Here is a 21,248-nt window from a genome sequence, read left to right on the forward strand (position 1 = left end):
ACAACATGCCTGCAGTCAACCACAGATGGTTCTCATATGCTTGTGCGAGGACAGATAGAGCTGTCTGTGAGCGGGTGCTGACAGATACTGTCATTAAACCAACAAAGATTTCAGTCAAGTGCTGCGAGCATCTGGCGACTGACAGGAACCCAGTGGGGAAACAGGTGGCTGACCCTCTCCCACTGCTACTTTTGACTTTTAAACAAAACATTCCCTTTATGGATAGGGGAAAAGAGGTGGACTTTGAATTCAAATAAACCACGAGCATCTACAGCCAACTTTTAGATTGGGTGAGCACCAACATTAAGCTTATCGTCATAGTGGTAATGATTTGAACCAGAAACTCCTCCAATTTCATATGTGCAGAACTCAGAACCATGCAGAAAGAAAGTGACCTGCAAGTGGGAGGTGAGTAGTGTTACCTGAAACTATGCAGGATGGGGATGGGACTGATTCTATTCTTCCATTGAGAACTGATATAGATTGATGAGCTGAATGGCCACATGCTCAGAGAGATGTGAACACAGCCCAGTCCTTCACGCAAACCAGCCTCCCCTCCACTGATTCCAACTACACTTCCCACTGCCTCGAGAAAGCAGCCAACATAATCAAGGATGACTCCTACCCCAACCATTCTCTCTTCTCTCTCATTGGGCAGAAGATACAAAAGCTTGAGTGCACGTACCCCCAGACTAGAGGACATATCCCACTGTTATCAGACTTTTGAATGGACCTCTCATACACTAAAAGCTGAACTCTTGATCTCCCAATCTACCTCATCACGGCCCTTGCACTTTTTATCTACATGCACTGCATTTTCTCTGCAACTGCAACACTATATTCTACATTGTGCTATTCTTTTTACTACCTCAACGTAATTCCATCTGGCATGACATGTCTGGATAGCACACAAAACGAAAGCTTTTCACTGTATCTCAGTGCATGTGACAATAATAAACCAATGCAAATAAACATTACATGAGACATCATTAAGATGTTGCAGGTCAGGTAACACGAGATGCAGTGGAACCAACCTGGCTATACCAGCGCACGGTTTGCAAAAGGCTATTCAGTAGGTACAGAAATTAATTAGAAAAGCTAACAGGATATCATTTATTGCTGGGAAAATTGAATACAAAAAATAGGGAGATTATGCTTCAGTTGGACAGGGCATTGTTGAGACCACTTTGAGTACAGTCCTCAGTAATGGTCTCCTTATTTAAGGAAGTCATTGCATTGGAAGCAGTTCACAAAACTTTACAAGACTAATATCCGGAATGGGCAAATTGTCTCATGAGGAAATGTCAGACAGACTGGGCTCGTACCCATAGAGTTTAAAAGAGTGAGACATGAGTTAACCAAAACATAATCACTTCCTCAGGACTCTTAATAGGGTGGATATGAAGTGAATGTTTCCTCTTGTGGGAGAATTGGGAACCAGGGGTCACTGTTTAAAGATGAGATAAACCATTTTGGATGGAGATGGGGTGATTTTTCCCCCCCTCAAAGAGAGTTACAAGGCTTTGGAAATCTTTTCCTGAGAGGGTGCTGCAAGCAGAGCCTTTGGATATCTTTAAGGCAGAGGTAGATAGATTATTGATAAACTAGGGGGTGAAAGATTACTAGGAACACAGATGAAGTTACAATCAGATTATACACAATTTTATCAAGTGGCAGACCAGGCTCGAGGGGCCTACTCATTTGTATTTTGTACTTTCCGTATTCTATTAATGAAATTTTTTTTTACGCTATTGGAATGAAAGAATCTGCCGGGATTGAGAAATGAAGGGTCTATGGACCAAGAACTTGCCACAATCTCCAAAGTGAGATACATTAACTAAAATAATAGCTGCTGCTCCAAATGTGTCACTGTTTGCAGATCAGGAAGGTGACATCATCAATGCACATGACTGATGATCTATGTACTTTATAATGATTGATGTGATTGTGTATTTGTTTAGGTTAATCAGCAAAACTATTATTTTTTTGCTGGGCAAGGTGTAAAGAGATCCATAACATTACTGAGCAAAACCTGTGGCAATGGTCAGCGAGGTAACACATGCAGGTTTGTTCATTTACATTGATTCAGAGTTCTTGAACATGCCTCTGTGAAAACTGCAAAATAAAGCAGTCTGTGAAACACTCAACTCCAATACTTATTTCATTTTAAATAAGGGCAATATTTCTTTCTCCACAAACATCAGTCTGCTTATTATTAAATAAGCAATACAGTTGGTGTCCCATGCTGAGAAGGTATAGACAGGTTGGAGTCTATTTGGAGCATGCATGAACTAACAAAAATCAGATGTGGAGACAGTTGAGAGCAAGGAGTGAATCCAAGAGTCATTTGGTGGCCATAGTGTTATTCAATGCACTGTTGAGATTGTCTGGGGGAACACCAGGTCAGAGGAGAGGTGAAGAATCTGCCTTAAGTCAGTAAACATTAACCCAAAGGTCACACAGATGTTGAAAGTAGCTAGCAGTGTATGGATGCAATGTATCAGAAGTGGAGCAAAGGGAGCCAGGTGTAAGCCTCTGATGCTGGAAGCCCAGGTTCCCGTCGATAAACTGATGGGTTCAGAGTGATGGCTATGCTTGCCTGAGGAACAAAGAGAGGAGGAGCTCACAGGGTTATGAAGAGATTGAGGATTTGATTCAACTTAGGGATGATGAGCAATTCTGAAGCACAAGTGGGATCAACAGTCATAGGAAGCAAATGGAAAGCAGAGATTAAAAAAATGTTCCCAAGCTAGAGAAGCTTAGGAACACACAGGAACCAAAAGAGAGCACACCTTGAGAAAGAATGAAGAGCTGAAAGCTGAATCCAAAGCAACCAGTTTTAAAAAGAGTGGATCATCAAGGGTTAATACTAGTAGAAACAGCAGTGATAATATTACAGAGACACAAGAGACTGTAGATGTTGGAATCTGGAGCAACACACAAAATGCTGGAGGAACTCAGCAGGTCAGGCAGCATCTAGAGGGAAGTGGACAGTTGACATTTCAGGTTGAGGCCAGATGAAGGGACGTTGACTGTCCAGTGATAATATTACATTAGAGTTTGAATGCAAGTTTGCTCACCACCCAGTTTTATACTGGTAGTGTTGTTTCTGTACTTAAAACAAATTGGAGGTTGGATAAAGATTTGGGACAGAGCGGTGTGTGTCAATGTATGCAATTCCTAGTTTGAAATTGGACAAATCAAAAGTTGACAAGCCTTCTCTCCCCACCAAAACAATCTGATGTCTATAAAGGGTTCATTAGCTACTTGTTGGAGAGCTCTGGGGAAATGAGCAGAGGACCAAATAACTATGTAGAACTTTCAAAGAGCTGGTGTTGGTCAAAGAGTTAGATGCGCTATAAGATTTTGGAATTCTGTGATTTGTTTTTACAGCAAATCCATTTTAATCTTTCACATCCTGGCTAACGTGATGATTGACAGAATACAGGAGTGGTAGGTTTCCCCATTTAATTATTTATTGATTCGTCACCCATTTTCACCTACAGTACACTATACAATTGCCATAAGTTACTTTGTCTGCATCAAGGGCACAATTTCATGTTGCAGCAATACAGATCCCTGTTACTGATAATATTGGCGTGGAATCTCAGGCTGTAACTACAGCAGAATTATTAGCATTCACTATCATGACCACGGAAAACAAGCAGCAAATTCTGCCATTTACACACTTCGGTTTATTGGAAATTTAGAGCCAGCATCAGTGATATTCTGCTCCTCCACACAATGTGCAGTTACAGTTTTAAGATTAAAATCAACATTGACTTAAACATGGAATTCAACATTTTATGCACTACTCCCCTATTACTGGTGCTAGACTGATACTCCCGACAGCTCTGGGATAGCTTAGGACCACAGAGTGATAGATCATTGCGTACAGCATTCTTTAAAGGGTCAACTAGTAACTAGTATCCATTCACCACTGACTGTAAATGTCATGTGGTCGTCAATAGTCTAGCTTTCTGTAACAGTCATATGCGCAGAGTTTGTGGAGTTTTTCTGGACTGTGCTGTAAACTCAGTGGGGACAGTTCTAAAAAAAAACTCAGCTCCTGGTCATTCTCGAACTGTCCATTAGACCGGATGGACGCCAGGTTTAGCTGGATCCTCTGTCTCACATTATCAGTGCATGACAGGATAATGAAGGAAAAGAGGGAATTTCAAGTTTAGTCTGGTAGAGTCCCAAAAGTGTTAGGCCACAATGAAACATAACAAATAGCAATACAGACCACAAAAAGATACATCTGGGGTTGAAGGACCTCATGATTACACTTCCCTGGATTTAATTTGCCCATTTACGTTTTGACAGGAGACAACACAATTGAATATGTAAAGATTATGGGTGTCACATGGTGAGGGCAAGGATGGAGGGAGCACAAGAATGCAGAAGTGTTGGTTTGTGTTAGGACAAGAGATCAGATTGGGGAGATGTAGAGGATATAGATGTCTTGTCTATATCCTTTACATCATCTTTATGATCTTTATTTTATAGTCAAGGAGATTATTCAAGTTACTGGAAAAAAATTCTGGAGGGACAGAATTAAAGATTACTTGGTGAGACAGGGACTAATCAGAGAGTGCAGGATCTGCCACTTGGCCGTGTCAAGTGCAGATCCTGTCTGACCAGTCAGATTGATATTTTTGAGGTGGTAACAAAGTACAGGTAGATAATATGGCTAAGATGGCATATGGGATGCTGGCCTTCATCAGTCAGGGCACTGAATACAAGAAAAGGGAGGCTATGCTACAACTTCATAAAACATTGGTCAGAACCCATCTGGAGAGCTGTGTACAGTTCTGGTCACCACACTGTAGCAGGGATATGATGGCACTGGAGAGGGCAAAGAGGAGATTTGCCAGGATGTTGCCTGGTATAGAGCTTTTAAGTTATGAGAAGTTAGGTCTGTTTTCCTTTGAGCAGAGGAGTTTAATAGGAGACATGATTAAAGCAGATAAAGTTATGAGGGGTATAGATAGGGTAGACTGCAGGAAACTTTTCCCCTTATCAGGCATGAATAAAACTAGAAGGTAAGGGAGCAAGAGATTTAGAAGGGATTTTCAGAGGAAATTGTTCACCCATAGAGCAAATGCACTGCTGGAGAGAGTGGTGGAAGCAAAGTCACTGACAGCACTTAGTAAGAGTCTGGATGAGTACTTGAATTGTTAGGCATAGAGGACAATGGCTGAGTGCTGGGATTAATACAGAAGAGTGCTCACTGGCTGGCATGGATGTTATGGGCTGAATGGCTTCTTTTCATTCTGTATGATTAGGAAGGTAAATAGTTGCTGCTGAAATGTTACATTAACAGAGACAAATATAGAACAGCCACGTTACCTCTGTACCCCAAGTTAAAGCCACATTTTTGAACCAGATATTGCGCTAATCATGTCCAATAGAATTGTCTCAAGGTCAGTAGGAGATCTGACAAATGCAATTTGAGCCAGGCAACAAGTTTAAGTAGGAACCCATAGCCAATTGCTGTTCATTTCTTGTTATCCATCTCTTGTAATTGTGTGGTGGAGTTCAATTTATTTGTGATCTTGAATACATTTGATAACAATTCAAGTAATTCTTCTGTTTCCCCAGAAGATGAAATGGAGCCGACTATCAAACCCAACTTTTAAAACACCAGCACACGAACTCTTTCCCTTGAAGGATTTCACTGACTTTAAGCCATTCCTTTTTTTAAAAAAATATGTAAAGCTTTTACAGCCATGTGCCATCTTTTCCAGATCTAAGCAGAGATGTTTGTTTAAAAATGCTGATAAAATATAAAGAAACCTTCATGAAAGGAACCATTGTGCAGTGTGAAGGTCTCTTCAAGAATGATTGACTGTAAGAATGATATCAAAACCATAAAATTGGGAGACTTCGCAGTGCACCATTATTCTCTCTCTCCCTCACCACACATTAAAAGGGTCAATCTTAAAACATCATTAAAGTACAATTCTGCCACAGCTCAAACTTGCTTGATTTTCATCAACTAGAATACATGCAGAATGCAGTTTTCAGAAATCATTGCTTGATTTTTTTCCTTGAAATGTCAGGACCTCTTGTACCCCAATTCAGATTTAGCTTATTTGAATATAGTTCAGAATCTGTGCAGTACTTTTCCAATCAGCCACACTACACATCATTCAGTTTGCAAGGTGATTCTTTGTCATGGTGGTGTTTTCTCATCTCCATAATTTCAACAGTTTTGCAATCATTGGTCAAAATGTTCATTTCATATGAAGTTGCAATTATTCATATCCTCAGTGAGTTTGATCTTTTGTGATTAAGTCAGAGGCTGAGCTAGAAGGAAATACTTGGAGGTTGCAGCCTTGAGGGAAATAAAGTAAAAGATCATCCATGATGTTATTGAACAGTGGAATTGCTCCCCACCCGCACTTCTGTTTATTATGCTCTTAAGTTTATGCAAATGAAAGAGAGATGTGGAATGGAAAATTTTTACCCCAAGAGCCCAACTCAGATTAAACTAAAGTTCAGGAAAGCAGCAGGGACCAACACAAAATGCTTGGGTGTTCTGAATGAAATTAAAGTAGAAACTGGAAATAATTAGCAGCTCAGCAGCATTTACTGTGTGAAAATGAGTTCACATTTTTAGTTAAAGATATTTTTAGAATTGCAACTAGCTAAAGGTTTAAAGATGGATCCTGTAGGAATTGCAAATGGCAACAGCAATACCATTAATACCAACCGATCTCCAAGAAAATGCAGGCAGTGAAAGTGTTGAAATCAAAGCAGCAAGGGGAGACCAGTTGCACTATTTGATATCATGGATGATCTATTATCTTAATTCCCTCAAGGCTGCAACATCCAAGTTTTTCTTCAAGCTCAGCTTGCAAAAGCCCCAACTACAGAAAGTGTTTCTATTTTCATTTTAGGTAGTCCATGGGGCTCAAGGATTACTTACCCACACTTGGCGTGTGGGTTCAGAGGTGGCTGAAGTGGGAACCAGACCCTTCCACAGACCAAGCAGCTGGTTGCTGATGGGGCAGATTGGTGGATACTGTGTGAGGTGGTACACTTCTTCCACCACTTATGTAGGGTCCTGATGCATGGCCTCTGTACCATCCCAAACCTGTGGCAGTTACAAGCCAGAGATTGTCAGGAATCAGTGGCAACATTGCATTTCTTCCCAAGGGTTTTGCATACGTTCTTAAATCTTCTCTTCTGATATGAAGAAAGACTCCCAACATGCAAAAATCATTTTAATTTGTCAAACCACAAAGTTGGGCAACAAACATTTTCCTTCATGAAGAACTCAAGGCTCAACCCTTCATCCCGAGCAAACAGCACCTTTAAGGATTGTTCCCCTACACCTATTCTTAACCTATCAAATTTTCAGTTTCACCCCCAGATTTAAAAAAACTATTGTCAGGAATCTCCTTGGGACAAGGTGCAGTCTCTCAGTCAGCCTCCTAATCTGGACAAAAGTCATTTGATAAATGTGTGAACAGGGTTTACAGTGCATTCCTCCCAAATTGTGGCAGGAAAGGGCTTCAGGAAATCTTGTCATCCATTATTGTGTCTTCTAAGATTTAGATGTGCATCATAAACTCATCCATACAATATCCATGTCCACATAAGAAAACAATGAAAAAAAGAGCAGTTGAGGAGGCTGTACTTAGTTTCAGACCACCAGAGAATGTCATTTTCATCAAAACATTTAACTACTTTTCAGTAGACTGAAAGCACAGTGCAATGTCAGAAATTCATGTCAAAGACACCAAGGTATTCATTGCTGCAATTGCCATGAAAATGATTTTGTTGTTCCTTGTAGCCCATATATTGTCAACTTATGTTATGAATAGTGTCCTTAAAAAGCAGAGTTGTGCAGTGTTTTTAATTTTGCTCTGTTGTGATCAAATGGAAATTGCATCCACACTGGAATAAAAGAATCTCCTACTTTAGCCAGATAAAGCAATTTATTAATGAACAGGTAAGAGGGAGGAAGGTTCGAAGGAACACCACACTCTATGGTCATTGGAACATTGTGGCAGCACTTTACAGGAAAGCATTACACCAGTTTAGATTTCCTACCCTCGATCTCTTTATTCTACCCCTACCGTACAAAACATAAGGGCATGCATACAAAACAATATCATTTACGGAATCTTGAACATCTCGTTCTTTTGCCATTTCAGTTCATTTCCATATCAAAGGCAACTGAAGAAAAAAGGGAGGAAGAGCCCCACTCAAATGGCATGTTGAACTGCTCTCTTAGTGCAAGGTGTCAAAACAAATCAAACCAGATGACTTTACTGTCAGTAAAGAGAAAATCAATGAAATATGATGTTCAGTGCTAGCAGATGGGGAGAGATTCACGAAGATTAGCCAGTCAAAGATTAATGTACAAAGACAGCAGGATGCAAATCAAACATAATCCAAGTTATCGACTGTCAGCTTGCCCCAGGCTACAGAAGGGGCAAAACAATTCAAATATTGATGGCAATAAAAACCAAACCATGGCATCTCTTTCCTCGTTATAAATGTTTAAAGTGAGAATTCTCTTCATTGGGAAGACGTTTAAAATAAATAGCTGGAAAGAATTGTCACAAAGTTTAATGGCCTCTGCTTTTGTTGAAGTCATGTGTCACCTTTTTCCTCCCCCCAATAAATCAAGCACCAATGCCATCATCTGGAGCACTGGTCAAGCAGTCTAGTTTATTGTCACGTACACAAGCACAGTGAGGTACAGGTACAATAAAGAGCTTGCTTGCATCTGCATCACAGGCACATAGGTTCAGACAACACACAGAACAAATTATACCTATATTGTACCAGACAGTGCAAAAATAAAACTGCAAAACAAGAAATTAGCACAAAGAGACAGAAGTCCATGGTAGTGCAAGAGGTGGTCCATAGTGTTCCATTGATGAGGTAGGGTTAGGGTTGTGCAAGTCAATTCAAGAACCTGATGGTTACAGGAAAGTAGCTGTTCCTTAACCTATTGGTGTGGGACTTCAGGCTTCTGTACCTCCTGCCTGATGTTAGTAGCAAGAATAGGGCATAATCTGGTGGGGATCCTTGATGTTAGATGCTGCCTTAAGGCAGTGCCTCCTGTAGTTGTTAATGGTGGGGAGGGCTTGGTGGTGACGGACTGGGCTGTGTCCACTTTTCTCTGCAACCTGTGTTCCTGTGTTCAAATTGCCATAGCAGGCCATGATGCAACCAGTTTAAGCCTTGGATGCTGTCTGTGTGAAGTTTGTACATTCTCCTGTGACTCTGGATTTCCAGTGGCAGTATTTGCTATTGTGCAGTAAACCTTTGGCACATTGGATAACATCATCTGTTGTGCAATACCCACTTGGAGCATTGGCAGTTGAAACAGAGTCTGTTGTGGAAAGATTGTTGGCTGCCCACGATGAACCTTCCTCTCATTAAGCTCCTTTCACTACAGCTGGGCTATTTAAGAGACTTGGATGCTTCAGTCCACTGGGTGTGCAGGACAGTATTGACACATAGCAGTCATGCCTGGGAACTGGTTGGCAGGGGGTGGTGGTGGGAAAGAAAGGCTTATGTTCATAGGCCCTATGTCTAAGATTCTAATCAACAATTTCATCTGCTATCCTAAATTAATTTGAAGAATTCCCTTGGTGTCCTGGGAGCCATGTTTCTCTCTCTGAAGAGTACATACTCAGTGTTTTCTGTGTCAGTGGTGAGAAGATCTGTGGCCTTCTACGGAAACCAATTCCCTTAGCATCTGACGTCTGCAATAGTGCATCTTTATAACTTTATCTGATAACTTTCCATGCCTTATAATGGACAACATAGTGGCACAGCAGTTAATGCCAGAGACCTGGTTTGGATCCCAACAGTGGGTTACTGCCCATATTCTACAACTGCTTGGGTTTCCTGCAGGTACTCTGGTTTCTCCTCCCACATCCCAAATAAGTTAACTGGCTACTCTAAATGACCCATATAACCAGGTGGTAGGAAAGTCAGGAGGATGTTGAGTGATAGATGAGAGGGAATATATTGCAGGAAATAAGTGTGGAAATGGGATTGATCTGAGAGCTGATGTGGATACAATAGGGCAAATTGTTTTCTTCTGCATTGCAAGGAAATACGAGAAAGTCTAATATGTTAAACAACCCATAATGTTCCTCACATGCTACATTTGATTATTGAAAGGAAGGACATGTTCAATTGGAAAGAAATTTTGGTTGTATATATAACCATGTAGGAATCATTGAAAACCTTCTGATTATGAAGGCAATGTAAACAAAAACTACTAACTAATCTGGAGGATCTGGGTTATTCCTCATTTTCAGAAAATGGATACCCACACCAGCATTTCTCTCAATCCATTTGAACAAATTTATTTATTTATTTGAGTACCCTGCAATCACAGATGTTAATGGATGGCAAGTACAGACCCCACCATGGCCAATGCATTTATAATTCACTTTGACACAGTCTCAGATGTCCTTTGCTTGATGAGCAGCTTGAAATGTTATTCATTACCTAGGCTATAAATCAAGGTCTTTCAAAGGCCATCCGAGGGAAATATTTCAAGTGCGATACCAATGGTGAACTGGAGGCTGGCGAGTTACATACCAACACAAACCAATGCCATCGTACTTGCTGTACCTGGGCTGAAGGAGGGAAGAGCATTCAGGACTGAGATGGAGGCAGATTGATCTAGGATGGCAGAAGGTGAAAGGATGAAATGTGATACAAGTCTGACCCGTACTCAGACATGAAGTGTCATTTGGGGCATACTGGGTAACACTATCTGGTGAGTCAGAAGGTTCTGAGCACAAGTTTAGGTTGATGCTCCTGAACTGTGCTGGGGGAACACCACACTGTTGGTGCATCCATCGTATGGATGAGACATGAAGTGAACACTCCACCTGCTCTTCCAGAGAGAAGATCCCACGACATAATTTTGAAAAAAGTTATCACCCAAGTCCTGAACAATATTACAAGAACAGATAGTCTGATCCTGATCACATTGCTGTGTGAGCTTGCCACACGCAGAGTGGCTGCTGTTTTTCTTACATTACAACTGTGACAACATTTTGAAAGTAGTCCTATGGCTGAAAAGCACTTCCGAAGAGCCCAAGAGGCATTTTGTGAATGCATGCTGATCTTTCTGAATCAGATGATTGTGGATTCCATTCCAAGTGCAGAGATTTGTTCAAGCGTCTCTTATTTAGTGACCCATACCAGAGGCAAGTACTTCAGTGCATTACAGAGGGAGTACTACACCGCTGCAGGTTCTTTAAATTGAAAGAGACATTAAACCAAGGCCTGGTCTTCCCATTCAGATGCACCTGGGATATTGGTACAGACTGATATGTCATACTAATGAGAAAATGACCAACGCAACCAAATACAAATGGGTTAAATTGGCAATATGACTGTACTGGTAAGAAATTTAAGTTACTTTCACCTCTGATTTGGATGGGGGAATAAAATTCTTAATAACAATGCAAGCAGCATTTAAGCAGTTTTTTTTACAATATGTGGTACGAAAATGTTAATGAGGATACTCTGTACATAAGCAACAGCTGTTGAGCATCAGATCTACATAACAAGAAAATCAATGGGCCATGAACAGGTGATGAACTGCTGGCACTTACCTCCCCAAAATAATATGTCAGAAAGTTCAAGAATCCTGCACAGAATGGAAGTCCTGAACTCTCCAGCTGGGTTCTGTGGCGATTCCCTACTGATATTCCACATTAACTCGTGCAGGGGAAACATGAACTTGCTGCAACTCCCCAGCAGTTAAGCTGGGAAAAGTCCACTAAACCGACACAGGGAAATGTGGGCTGGTTAATTTGAAAGAAAACAGTACAAGGGAATTTATTTTTTTTTAAATTGAGTTTGTCTTAAACACTTGTGCAGCTACTAACCATTAAGTCATGTAGTGTTAAATAAAGTTTATAATTTGTAATTTAATTGAGTGGAACAGTGGTACTGCCTCACAGGTCCAGTGACCTTGCTTCAATCCTGATTTCAGGTGCTGTCCTGTGTGGAGTTTGCATGTTCTCCCTGTGACTGTGCAAGTTTCCTCTGGGTGCTGAAATTTCCTCCCACATCCCAAAAGATACACGGGTTGGAAGGTTTATTGGCAGTTGTAAATTCTTCCCAGTGTGTAGACGAGAGGTAGACTCTGGGGGGAATTGATGGGAACGCGAGGAGAATAGGTTACAAGGAAAAATTAGAGGGGAAGGGATAGCTCTGAGGGACAGTCTAGACTTGATTGGTTGAAGTGGCCTCATGTCTCATAAGGAAATATGGCAAATGGATTCTGCCAGCCCAAGTTTGCCATCTGCTGTCCCTGTGTGTTTACATTTACCCGACTGAGATGATTCTTGATTTGTGGGATATGCATCAGCAATGCAGAGCAAGGGTTCAAATGGTGTTTCACCAAGGCCCTGCCCCCAGATTGCCCTTTGCCAGGAGACTAGCAGGGGTGGAGATGCACCTCCTGTAAAACCTGGCAGGCATCTTGAAAGATTTAACACCAAAAAAAACTTAATAACTAAAAATATCATTTAAAAAATTAAAAATCAAGACTAAACTCAAAATATTAAAACAGTAAAATATATAAAAATAGTTTAGTTCATCTTTCTCCTTCTAGTCTTCAGATCGGGAATTGTCCTTCAGATGAAAAGGAGATTCCAATCCTGCACCAGGTCTGGCTGACATCAGATGGGAAAGGCAGGTTGCCCAGTGTAATGAAGTAGTTCAGCATGTTTGGACTCCACTGATGGATACAATGTGAATCCATACAAGTCTAGACTCATTTACCCAGGAGCATCTAAATGGCAGGGACATTCTGAAGCATTCAAAGTCCTTGATAGCTTTGCCAATCAGGCCACTTCAAGGTGGCGACTGGCCTAACAACCATGTGACAGCATGACACCATTCAGGCTTTTGCTGCAGTGGGTCAGGGCAAAATTTACAAGTCACCAGCAGGGAATCTACAAAAGGTTCATAGGTCTGAGGGGCAAAATTTTCCAGTGATTTCCAAAATTTTCCAGGGTGGTTGATTGAAGCAGATACAATTACAGTGTTTAAAAGGCATTTGGAAAGGTACTTGGATAGGAAGAGAGTAGAGATATGGGTCCAATGCAGGCAAATTGAATTTGTATAGATAAACATCATGGTCAGCATGGACAAGTTGAGCTGAAGGGCCTGTTTCTGGGCTGTACAACTCTGACTGATAGCTAGCAACAGCTTTTGCATCATTCTTACCTTTCATAGTTGCCAGATATCACAAAGGTTAAAGAAATTTAACAAAACTAATGATCAGAGAAACTCTGCACTTTGGGATACTGTAATTTCCTCTATGCTCCATTTTTTGTGCAGCAATCTAGATTGTCCCAGTCTGCTGTTTCAATGAAGTAGGAAATCCTTTAACTAGGACAGGTTAAATAATTGCACTAGTACAAACTGGCAGGGATCTAACAAATATGTAAACTAATGCATGCTAAATACTGCACACTATTAAAATCATACTTTTCCATCCCTCACCCTAACATTATAGAAGTCAGGATATAAGATTCTAATCAGCATTTTCATCTGTTACCATAGAAACCTGAAGTATCTTTGCCAGACTTCACCTTGAGGCAACAGAAGATTCAAAGGTTTGCTTATTTGCAGGACCTATCTTGTTAAACCAATATTCAAAAAGTTTAGGGCACATAACGAGTTAACTTTTGTTTCCCACCCCACCCCCCACATCATATTATAAATATCTCTCATTCTTCCAAGTTTCAATTCCCCTGTGTTACACATCACTCCAACTGATAAACAATTTGTCCCACAAACGATTTTAGATATCAACGTCTTAAGGCAAGTTTAAAATTTATCTTACCTGGATTTTTTTTCCCTCTCCAGGATTCAGAATAATTTGAGTCATAAACAGAACGAAAGCTAATTCAGATTAAGTACAACAGCACTTACTGAATGCTTACAAAAATCATTCAGTCTGGGTCAGATTAATTTCACATTTCATACACAGTACAACACTGATGGTTTAGTCACAGTGCCATTTACTTAAGTGAAGAACTACATGCATCACTGTGACATTATCATTCTAAAAAAAAAATCAGTAAGTTATTTGGTGTAGGTGAACCTATAATTGTAGGAGTATATTTCACTGCATGTTAGATTTACCTAGAAATGTGATCAAGTAGCTCTATGACTTTTGGTGCTTTGCAACTGAAATTTAATGTTTTAATGCTCAAACTATGAAAGCATGGCCATTTATGCACAATTCACACAAAAACAAAAGACCCAGTACTCCCAGTGGTGATGTTTGCTACTGTACAATAAACCTTTGGCACATTGGACATCTATTGTGCAAGATCCGTTCGGAGCATTGGCAGCTGGAACAGAGTTTGCTGCAGAAAGATTGTTGGCTGCACACAAAATGAACCTTATTCTCATTAAGCTCCTTTTGCTTCATTGGGCTATTTAAAAGACTAGGATGCTTCTGTCCACTGGTTGTGCACGACAGTATTGGAGGCATAGCAGACATGCCTGGGAACTGAGGGAGGAGGGGAAAGAAAGGTCCCATCTCCAAGATTCCAATCAGCGATTTTATCTGCTAGCTCAATTTAATTTGAAGAATTGTCTTGGTGTTCTGGGAATCATTTTTCTTTACCTCTGAAGAGCAACATACCCAGAAGCCATTTTCTGTGTCAGTGGCGAGGGTAATCTATGGGACCAATTCCTGGGCTGGTCTGTTTGGAAGGGTCAATGTTACTGTTACCCTGAACTTCCTGACCGCCAGATTATTCCAAGCAGTGGCAGTCAGAATGCATCCCAATTTACTGCAACACTTGGAGAATTCGCTGAAAGGTAGGGAATGTCCATCAGGGAATTCCAAATGTTCAAGAAATGATGGGCAGCAGTCACTGGGCACATCAAGCTCTTCAATGGAACCCAGAGGTCTACATGAATCCCAAGGGCTTCACACTCCAGATACACAAATTTGTTGTTGACCCCAAGAAAACAATACTTGTGGTCAGTACCGCATATCTGGGAAGCTCGTTGGTTTCATTTATTCTTAGAGCCCATATATCTATGGCTCTTTACAGAGAACAGAATATTGCGTGTTAAGGAGCATTCCCTCCTTAACATCTGATATCTTCAGCAGTGTGCTTTTATAACTTTCTATGCCTTTAAAATGGGCAGCCTAGTTCTTCAGCAGTTAGTGCCAGTGACCTGGGTTTGATCCTGACTTTGTTGAACTGCCTGTTTGGAGTTTGCTCATTCTCCATGACTGCTTGAGAAAACATTAGTAAAGTCACAATTTCCTTACCTTACTAGGGGTTTTTCTGCTTAAGCAGCCAATTTCCCCAGGTACTCCAATTGCGTCTCACATCCCAACGATGTGCTAGTAGATTAATTAGTTACTGTAAATTACTCTTCAGTGTAGGCAAATGGGGGAAAAAAAAGCAAAGGGGAGTTGATGCACACATACACAGAGAGAATAAATTGCAGGGATACAGAGGAACCAGAATTAACACAATTCCTCCTTTGACTTGACCCATGTTGTCATGTAGTAAATATGAGAACAATTTCCACAAGACCAGCAAGAGCCTGCTGGAGAATGCCATTCACACCCACAAGATGAAACTCATTGACTACATTATACCAGGAACACCCTGGAGCAGTTTCCAGAGATAGTTGATTATTTTGTCATCTGCTGCCTTGTCACCTCACTATCAAACAGGCTATGCCTTTGCCCAAGGCCCCAAGAGGAGGAAGGAGTGGAGCAGAGAGGAAAAAAAATAGTAACGGGCAGAGAAGGTGTTGGAGACAGAGACAAAGAATGGGTCCTGAGTTCAATTTCAGGGCAAGTTATGGCCTGGAGATTCTCTCAGAATCTCATGTGACTGGATCTATGGCAAAGAGGGAATTTGTGGAAATAATGGGCCACATTTACACCAGTTAACTTGTTACTCAGGTGCCAAAGTCCCCTTCTTGGAGGTCACTATGTAATCTGTGGTCTACACCTCAGTTATAGTAGGCCTTGTTTCAACCACTTCTGAAAAGCATGATTAATATTTACAGTTAAAGCTACAACAAAGTCAATCATAGCATTTACCCAAATTTCATTAAAGGATAAAGCTTTCTTTAGCCAGTTATTGAATAATGAGAAACCATTAATAAAGTCATAATTTCCTTACCTTGCTGGAGATTTTTCTGCTTAAGCAGTCAATCAGCCCCACTGGTTCTGGTTAAATGAAAGGCAGAGGTAGCTTCATCAACTGCAGCTGTGCCTGCAAGAGTTTCTCAGCAAACCCAGAGGAACCAATCAGGCCAATCAAGTGATTTCATTAAGTGTCCTCGCCATTTAATTCTCCACATCAGTTGCCTGACTATCATCCATTCAATTACAAGGATAGTTTTAAATTGATGATCCTTTCAGCCAATTCATAGCAGACTGTATCACTCATCTATTGAGTCTAGAGGAAATTCTAATTAGAGATATCAACAAGTTTGAAGCTTTGTTCTAGTGCTTGGTCTTGACAGATCAATACTATTGCATCAAACAGGACAATGTTCTGCTAAGTAAAATACCCTTCACCAGTAAAAGGGCAAGGGATAATGGAGACTGAACTCAACCACTTACCTCCAGACCTCCTTAGAGTCTACTTTCCAAATACAAAATCATATCTGGAACTTGCTTCTGTCCACATCATCTACACTACAAATTCAAATATAATGCAGTTCTACGAAATGTTGGTGAGGCTGCATTTGGAACATTGTGTTCAGCTTTGGTCACCCTGCTATAGGAAAGATACCATTAAGCTGGAGAGAGTTGCAGAGGAAATTTATGAAGATGTTGCTGGGACTTGAGGGACTGAGTTATAGAGAGTGGTTGAGTGGGTTGGGACTTTTTTCACTGGAGCATGGGAGAATGAGGGGTGATCTAATAGAGGTGTATAAAATCATGCAGGGCATGGATAGGGTCAATGCACACAGTCTTTTTCCCAGGATTGGGGAATCAAGAACTAGAGGGCATAGGTTTAAGGGGAGAGGGGAGACATTGAATAGGAATCTGAGGGGCAACTTTTTCACCCAGAGGGTGGTCAGTGTCTAAAAATCAGCTGCCAGAAGAAGTGGTTGAGGCAGGTACATTAACAACATTTAAAAGACATTTGGACAGGTACATGAATAGGAAATGTTTAAAGGAATGTGGGCAAATGGGACTAGCTTAGATAGGAATCTTAGTCGGCATGGACCATTTGGCCAAAGGGCCCATTTCTGTGCTGTACGACTCTATGGAATGAACAAAAAAGGCTGTTCATTCTTATAAAACATTTCACTCCCAATTGAGGGATCAGTCACAACAACTTCATCTGCATGATCTGGATAGACAGCTGATCTTTAACTGGGAGGAATTACATAGACATCAGGTCACCTTCATCTGTAGATTGCATTCCCCTGTTGTCTACATCTGATTTTCCAAGAAGTTACACTGATGGTTCAAGTTAATAGTAAGGTGTTGTGTGAAATGGTTCTTTTTAGCCTTAAGGATGAAGGACTCTGGACACAAGCTTTGGATATCAAAACTAGTTTAATCACAAAGGCAAACACGGGGACAGAATGGATGGGAACAGATACACACTCACACACATGCAGGAGACCACGAACGTGAGGGGGAATCACAACTAGGATAAGATACACTCACACACACACAAACACTGATACACACAAGCACACAATAACAGTGTACAACTTCAGGATATAATACTTCAATGCTTGACTCACACTAGCATTGGCTCTAACACTGCCTGGAATCTGAGTGAAACACTCCCAAACCATGTGGTGATGCACTCTTATCAGATCTCTGCAGCATTGTCTCACTACTTCTGGGTTGTCAAAGAGAGAGAGCTAGAGGATTGCAACACTTTTTATGGTGCTAGGAGGCTGGGTGGAGCCTCACTGAGTGATTTAAACGGGCCAATGGTTTGGGGGTCAAGGACAAAGGTGCCTGTCACAGCCTATGGTCAGGCAAGTTCAGAGACAAAAGGTACTCTCACACCTGAGGGGTGGGTGGAGCCGCACTTTGATTGACAGTGGTATCACTTCTGATCCGAGGAGCAATGCTGTCCTCCGACCAGCGGGGATCAGTGTCGTCACTCTCATGTGACAGCCATGTGCTGTGCTTTCCCACTACAGAAGGCCCTGCAGCATAGGCTTCTCCTGAACAGTACTGGGCATTCCAACCCATAAAGAATGAAGGGCAAGATTGATTTAGGTAACAAGATGATGTGAGTAACTGCCAATGGTAAAGCTCTCTGACATTGATCATTTTACACACATCTATCAGATTCCAGCCTGTCCTCCCCACTGCTGATCAACTCCAGCAAGGCAGCAGTCAGTTTCTGGGTGAGATCACTAAGTGCGATGGCTCCACATTACACTGAGGCATAAAAACTTTGGATGATTTCTGCCTGTGCCTCACTGGAAGCAGAAAGCTCACTCCATCACCTGCTGACCCATAGGAATGCCAATGCCGGCAGGCAATGTGGTTCCGATCACTTAAGACCAGTAAGTCCTGGCTCCTTATCGGACCCTGTTGGAGGTGTATCCCGCTTTGAATGGTGACATGTCGCATGCTGCCCAGCAGGTGGGCAATGTGCTGAGCATTTCCACGTGCATTGGCATGAGCTTTCCAAACTATTGTCCCCACTTGTAGTACTCATCTGAGTCCGCCGGGGCAGGACCAATGTATGACCTCTTCCGCCAGGGAGCTGGCACAGGAGTTTCCCTAACACTCTGGCCTAACATCAGTCTGCTAGCCCAGGTATCTCTCCAAGTGAAATGCACGCCTCTAACCATTGCAGTACCAATATCTGAATTAGTGCTCAGTAGCGCGCATTGTAATATTTATAATGACACAGGAGGAGGCCATTTGGCCCTTTGAGTCCATGCTGGCTCCCAGTCTCATCAGTCTAATTTCCTTCTTTCTTATTTTCCTGTCCCCTTGCACCTTACTCTCTTTACAAATTCCTGTCAACTACCAATTGATTCCTTTTGCCAGTAACTGATGCTGGGGGTAATTTACAGTAGCCACTGAGGAATGCATAGGAGGGCAGCCGGAAAACTGGCTGTGATGGTGCAATAGATGTGTATACGGAACAGTGATTTCAGCAATGATCTCTGAACTGGGGATGCTTCTGCCATCTGGATATACCTCCTCTCAATCTCATCAATGCATATTTTTCACACTAGATCCATCCAATCTAAATATTTATGGATTTTGGTGACCAAATGTAAATTTACGTATTTTAAGTATTAAAGTAGAATTCAGTTTCTGGTACTGTACTGATCTCTGCCTTTTCTATTTATTTGCTTTATTTTAACAGGATTTCATAATCCTGCTTAGGCAGCAAAGGAAATGGTTCTCAAGAAGAACGAGAAGTCAGCCCAAGCTCTCCTGAACCTGATTAATCATATTGTGCCTTCACTGGGGATCTGTGTGTGCAGACCAAATTCATCACTTTGTGTCATTCTGTCCAAGAAGGCAAATGAGGCAAGGAGCTCCATTCTCTATTCATTGCCTATTCCTTCAGAATGATAAACTACATCTTTCTGTGAATTTTGTGGCATCTGCATTTATATTCATCTCTTTCTTTCAATCCAGTATTGCAAAAACAGTCTGCCCTTAATTTGCCTTTCCCAACCAAATAAACATCAATCCTGTTAATTTTGTTTTCACAATCACCCTTACTCTCCTCTGAACTCAACTCAAGGCATTTAAGTTTGATTGTACACAGAAAGATTATATGCAGTTTCTCCTTGTAGTCTGTTGATTCAGGAATCCCTTAGCCCTGTCAATTGGATGTTGTTTTTCTGTTGCCTAGCATGCATGTAGTCTGTACTGCAGCTTCATTCTACTGCTACCTCACCATTTTTAGGTATGTCTGTCACTGCTCCCAGCATGTTCTTTTGCACTCCTTATTGATTCAGGCATGATCCTCTGGCTTGATAATAATAATACAGTGAGGGATATACCAGGCCATCGTTTACAGATTGCAGTGGTATACACTTCTACTGCTGCTAATGGTCAGCAGCACCTCAGTTTTGATGCCAAGTTTTGAGGTGTCAGATTTGTTCTTAGTCTACCCCATTTAGCCTGTTTGTAGTGCCACACAACTTGATGGAGGATGTCCTTGGTATGGAGATGAGACTTTGTCTCCACATCAGTCACTTCTACCAATGTTATCATGGCTAGATACACCTGCCACAGGTAGCTTCTTGAGGGTGAGGTGAAGTAGGTTTATCTCTTGTGTTGGTTCACTCATGACCTACTGCAGACCCAATCTGGAAGCTAAGGTCTTCAGGACTAGGCAAACTCAATCTGTGGTGATGTTACCAAGCCATCTGGTGACGGACATTGAGGTCCTGGACCCTGAGTTCATTGCTACTTTCTGTGACTGTTCAACTGAGAAGAACATTAATTCATCAGCTGAGGGAGGATGATAGGTAGTAAACAGGAGATGATTTCCTAGCCCAGGTTTGATGATGCCATGAGACTTCATAAGGTCTAGAGTCAATGTTCAGGACTCCAAGGGTCATTCCTTGCCACCTCTATACCTCTGGTTGGTCTGTCCTTCCAGTGGGAAGAGACGTACCCAGGGATTGTGATGGGGGACTCTGACACATTGTCAATACAGTATGATTCTATGAGTAAAATTGCGCCAGGCTCTTGTTTGACCAGTCTATGGGACAGCTCTCCAATTTAAACACCAGTTCCCAAATGTTTGTGGGGAAGACTTGGCAAGGACTGGGCTTGGAGAGACTTTGTTGTGTCTGAATTCAGTGCCTGGGTCAGAACCAGTTTTATTCCTTCTCTGCTTGAACATAGTGGTAATGGTACAATGGGGTGCAGTTCAGAGACTATTTAGGAGTCAACCACATGGTATTGGTCTGAAGTCACATCCAGGCCAGACCAGGAAAGATGGCAGATTTCCTCTCCTGAAAATGATGTTTGTGAACCAGATGGGTTTTTGCCACAATCCAAAAGTTTACTTGGTCATCACTAAGACTAGTGACGGGTATTTTTTTTTTCCAAATTGTTATTTGAATTTAAATTCCTCAGCTGCCATGGGATTTGAACATAAATCTCTGGATTGTTGGTCAATGTCTCTGAATCACTAATTGAACCACTGTGCCAGCACTACAGCACCACATTGGTACGATCAGACCAATTAATGCACCCTTACATTGATTAGATAGTTTCC

At 41.5% G+C, this 21,248-nt stretch overlaps 1 long non-coding RNA gene across 1 annotated transcript; it reads left to right on the plus strand.

Annotated features, from left to right (window-relative positions):
* The first annotated feature begins 331 nt into the window (after nucleotides 1-331).
* LOC127579987 (uncharacterized) lies at nucleotides 332-5,813 on the plus strand. Its single transcript, XR_007957756.1, has 3 exons — nucleotides 332-408; nucleotides 1,962-2,065; nucleotides 5,605-5,813. It is a non-coding gene; the product is annotated as an uncharacterized LOC127579987 (long non-coding RNA).
* Nucleotides 5,814-21,248: the final 15,435 nt, after the last annotated feature.

The sequence above is a fragment of the Pristis pectinata genome, chromosome 18 (assembly GCF_009764475.1).
Source record: "Pristis pectinata isolate sPriPec2 chromosome 18, sPriPec2.1.pri, whole genome shotgun sequence".
In the NCBI taxonomy this organism is placed as follows: Eukaryota; Metazoa; Chordata; class Chondrichthyes; order Rhinopristiformes; family Pristidae; genus Pristis; species Pristis pectinata.